This window comes from Panthera leo, chromosome B1, assembly GCF_018350215.1.
Source record: "Panthera leo isolate Ple1 chromosome B1, P.leo_Ple1_pat1.1, whole genome shotgun sequence".
Classification (NCBI taxonomy): Eukaryota; Metazoa; Chordata; class Mammalia; order Carnivora; family Felidae; genus Panthera; species Panthera leo.
The window spans coordinates 189,283,688-189,289,033 of record NC_056682.1 but is presented as its reverse complement, the minus strand read 5'-3'; the positions used below and the strand labels follow the sequence as shown (position 1 = coordinate 189,289,033).

At 33.5% G+C, this 5,346-nt stretch overlaps 1 long non-coding RNA gene across 1 annotated transcript; it reads right to left on the bottom strand.

Moving 5' to 3' along the window:
- Window positions 1–2,423: 2,423 nt before the first annotated feature.
- Window positions 2,424–5,043, bottom strand: LOC122217231. Its single transcript, XR_006201355.1, has 3 exons — window positions 4,861–5,043; window positions 3,517–3,560; window positions 2,424–2,939 (listed from the first exon to the last, which is right to left on the bottom strand). It is a non-coding gene; the product is annotated as an uncharacterized LOC122217231 (long non-coding RNA).
- Between the last annotated feature and the right edge of the window lie 303 nt (window positions 5,044–5,346).

The following is a 5,346-nucleotide window of genomic DNA, read 5'->3' as shown; positions in this document are numbered from 1 at the left end:
AATAACATTAAATCTAATACTCGAGGAAAGAACTCAAACTAAATTCCATTAAGATGATTTCAGAAAGATGTGATTTGTTGAGACTTTAAAATATCTTTAGACAATATGATTTGGTGAATAACTCACTCGATGAGCATCAGTATGAAAAATAAGTAAATAAAATCTGCAAGTATCTTTGTCATTATTCTATTATCTATTAAGAATACACTGAATGTATTTATTATTCTATTGTAGATTCCTCAAAATCTCAAATGATTAGCAGTAACTTCTCTAATAAAAATGCTTAGTATTAGTTAGAAATTTCAAAATATGAATTGTATTTTATTGTAACATTTTTTATAGCACATTTCCAGAATCCAGTGGTCTGAATTTTTGTAAAGTTTTTTGTGTGTTTGAAAATTCAGTAAAATTTATGCATATAGGGAAGGTCTTATTTGAGAGGGAGTCATAAAATATATATCTTATAACCATACATTAAATCTACTCCACTATTATGAAATTAAGGACATGATTTTCTCCATATCTGTTATCAAAAGTTCCTTTCAAATCACATCATATTTCACTACTAAACATCAAAATGTAGCAGATTTTGCCTTATCCTCAGAATCAATACATGTGCTAAATCAGAATACTGGAATAATCAAAAATGACTGTTTTCACACTTGAAAATTCACAAGCAAAAATTCCCCTCACTAAATGTACACGCTTCCTCCAGAAATTACTAGGCTTCTATGAAAGTATTATTGATGGTTGAAGAAAAGTACTGTAAATTTCAACCCTTCCAGCTACAACTTCAAAAACTGAAGTCTTGATGAGGTAGACCATCTTAACCTGCCCAGACTCCCCACTCTCTTTCAAGATTCATAAACAAACTTTCTGTTTGGTCCAAAAGGGTGGCTGTTTTAACCAGGCACTTGATTTCATCTTTTGATGGTTTGTTACTTTTTTGCCCCTCACTCTACCATTAAGATAGTCATCAATGAGCTGAATGAAGTATATATATAAAACAAAGAGTGTAAATAGAATCCTGTATGAACAGGCTTTGTTAATAATAATAATAATGATAATAATACTAATAACTAAACTCTTCTCATACATTACCTCATTGTAACTATAACTGAGTGAAGATTACATATCATTAATCCCACTTACAATAAGAAAACCAGATTTAGGGGGGTTTACGAATACATGGTCTGGCTATCCCCAAGCCTGAAGAGGAAACAAGGCATTAGATGTGAAACTCCAAAAGCCCTCCAATATATCATCACTCTGCTTTGCGCCAGGAACAATCATGACCAAAAAATATAAAGTCTCTGTGAGCAATCTACCAGTAAAATATATGCCTTATTTTAGTCTGTCACCTGGGATTTTCCCACACTCTGCTAAGTTATTTTTATCTTCCAATAATAATGCTAAAATGATTCTTAAATTTCTGTTAATGGCAAACTGGGGACGGGTTTCAGCAACTATGGATGCCGAGGACTTTTTCTTCGCCAACATTAAACTTATTCACTTGTCACCAATTCTACCATCAGTGTCTGGGGTTTACAAGTGTACTTGGATAATGAGAAAGGAAAATATATGTACAGTGCAGTGCAGACAGGAATCGAGAAGTAAACAGGAAGAAACTTGTGTAGGAAAATACTCAGACAACTCGGACAGCTACTGATGGAAGATCCCCCACTGAAAAGTGGAAGGTCTCCCACTAAGTGGTGGGAAGGCCAACCGGTTGACTCCTCAGCAGAGGACATTTAGTGCTCATTTCATGAGCTAAGAAGCCCCAAGACATCTGCTTGCCTTTCATGATGCTCCCTGACACTAGGAACAGGTGATGGTGGTCAGCCCTACTGCTACTGAATTCACTCTCCCCAGAACCCTTAGATGTAGTTCCCCGCCTCAAGCCCAATAGAACGTCTTAAAGACACATCTCAATCCAATTCTTCTCTAACTTCCCTACAGTCCATATGAAGTTCATTTAGCCTCTGGGACGTAAGCAGATAGTCTTCCTTTATCATCCGTTTGATCTTTTGTTTAAAAATATGCTTTATATCCTGCATTCTTCAAAACCTTCTCCCATTGATTCTTCAGAGTCTTTTTTCTTTCTAACAAAATCCTGCTCTTGTAAATAAAAAATTATATTTTCTAAAATGGCCTCTTACTAGACTTGAAGAACCTATTTTAAAAACACTTGTGCCATAAAAATTTTGTTTTCCTGAAGCAGAGTGATGGCTCTGGCTGCCTAGGGCAAGAATCTACAAGAGGAAAGTGCCAGATCAAAAAGGGTAGCGCTTAATTTCATGAGATTTTTTTTTCACTACAATGGTTGATATCTATTGAATATTGACCATATTCCAGGCACTGCGGCAAGAAGGCTCACTTGCTCTATCACACTTAAATTCCATAAAGTGAGCCTATATACTGCGTACTAATATTCTTCCTATTTCACAAATTGAAAACTGAGTCTTAGATAATAGTCCAAGTCTATGTTGCTCAAAAGCAAGTTTTAGTCACATTGAAACACATATAATGGCCCCCGTGTCCCTAAAGGACAAAAGGAAAACTCCCTCATGTGGCATACATAACCCTTTGTATCTGGACCAACCTTTGTTTTTATCATTTTCTCTCCAACCTCCATGAACTTCACCCAAATCCCTATTTTTCCCTATCCAGCTGTACAAACATTTTGACTTTCACTGAAGTCCATAATTTTGCACCCTTCAAAGGCATTTCTCATGCTTCAAATGTGCCTCTCTATTCTTCTTCAACCTGAGAAATCTTACTTCTCAGTTGTATCTTAACTCAGATAGCTCCTCCTTGAAGAGAGGTTCATCAATTCCTTAAGGCAGAGTTAGGCATTGCCTTCTTTGTGTTTATTCCTATCTTCCAACACTGTAATTCTTTATCTTCAAGTGTGTTTGTCTCATTAGTAATTGAATTACCTTAGGGGTACAAAAGGAGGAAAGAAAGAAAGAAACAAATATTAATAAAGTACCAGAAGTATATTAATGGTAGATCCTTTCTCATGCTTTTTTTCCCCATGTTTTCCCCTACTATTTAATCCTTGTAAGTTTTGGACTTATATATCATCTCATATATATGTATATACTTCGTACACATATGAAATAAGTAAAAAATTTTTCACATAAATACATATTTATATAAAATTTATATAATTACATATCATTCATTTTTATGTAAATATATTAAATATATAAAATATAGATAAATATATATAATTGGTATGTTAGTCTATTAATACTTTAACTGTTTATATAAATGCTATATATATATTATTATATATATACATTATATATATTTATACATATATAAAATCAAAGGAATCAACTAGTAAGATAACCCAAGATGTGGACCCATGTCTGGCCCCAGAACATGTGCCCCTTCTTCTGTACCCTGTTTTCTTCATCTTGGCACCTTTAGCCCATTGAACAAAACTTGGGACATAGTCAGTGTTCAATAAATATTTGGCAAATGAATGAATCACGATTATAAACTTACCAAGCACTTTCACAACAATCGTTGCATTGTGGTCCACAAGAGGTCTAAGTAAAGAAGATGATATTTTTCTAAATAATTATGACTAATCTCAAGATTAGCAAGTTACTTACAGAGATGTCTTTTAAAAATAAATAGTAATATTTTATTTACATAAAGTGGAACTATATACAAAGTACTTAGAATGAGGCCTATGATCTCTACAGATGGAATTATTGAAGCCCATGAATCCCCTGAATTTTGGATGGATTTTGTGGTATTGTCTTAGAAAAAGGGTTTGTATACTTTTTTTTAAACAATTTCCAAAGATCCATGACCCTAAAATGAGTATTATTTCTATATTCATTATCACTCTAGGATTTGCAATTATACAAACAGAAGGTATTCAGACTCATATTATGTTTGCATCAGAGCTCTCAAATTTTATGAAATAATAACAGAGCTGGAGCTGGAGATTCAGCAGACTGGGGGAAAAATGACACATTCAATATCATACTTGCTGTAATCTGCCTATCCCAGCAATGTCTATTTTTATTAAGGAAGCAAATTATACTTAACAGCTTGTATTAGTTTGTTCGTTTGCTTTTAGGTACAGGGCATGGTTTTTCTTCTTCAGTTTCTGAGGTCTGCCTTTTTTGGAATGAGCAGGCAGGTATGCATGAAAAATATAAACTTCAGGCAAAACATCTGTTTCTCACACCACTTTCAAGTCCATTGGAAGTACTTATATTCTAAGTATTAATAAGCAACCCCAGGCATGGGTAGAGCTTCAGAACCATCTCGTAGGAATGCATACACAAACCGCACACCTTGAAAAAAGTACTCAGTCTTCTGATAGTGTTCTCATTTCCTAGCAGACATATGTCAAAACTAATATTTGCTTAGATATTTGAGAAATGTACATTGGATGTATGTCAAAATGACCACATTTATTTTGAATTTTAATGCTAACACTTTAAACAGTTTTATGTCAGTAAAAGATAAATGTTACTCCTCAGATTACACGTTAATATCTACTTTTAATATTCTGTTTATATGGTGATTAAACCTTAAAATGATTACAAGTTTTACTTCACAGTGTTTGAGCAATCTCTTCCCCCCTCCCTTATGGACGCGTACCACGCCCCTACATTAAATCTGTAGTTCTTAAATAACAATAAACCATGACAAAACTCAAAGCATATATTAAATCTAATAAAATAAATACTTATTTTTAGATTATAAAAATTATAGCTTCCTCCCAGAAATCTAAACATGTTATTGAATTTCCCAGGTTTCTCTGAATTAGGTGATAATTCATTGAAAAATAAACAAAAAGAAAATAAAATTTTGAGCATCAAGTCTTACCTTTTAATAGCAACTATAAGTTAATTTTAAAGTACAGCACATGAAAAAACTAATTCAGGAAAAAAAAATTGTAGTTTGTCACAGAGTTTCAATACCACATGAACTCCAAATTAAGCATGGCTAGAGATATTCTGTTAGTTCCTAAGGGAAATCAATACTCTTTAGAAAAGGGGAGTGGGGGAAGCATTTTTATCTTATTTTTTTAAAAGCAAACTGAGCCCAAATCCTGCTTCTAGAATCTTAGAAGCCTCACAATCCCAGAGTGACTTCATATAGCTGCATTGATACACAGGCATACAGAGGAAAGTTCTCAGGAGTTAACTATATTCCCACTTAAAAGGGAAGGAGAATGAAACTTTCCGCTTTGTCTGGATATCTAGGGGAGTTCAATTTGATTATTTCTTTTCTTTCTCTAAAAGCAGAAGTATCTATTTTAAAATTTTTCCTGTTGTTTATGAAAGGAACACATTTCATGCAACACAGTGA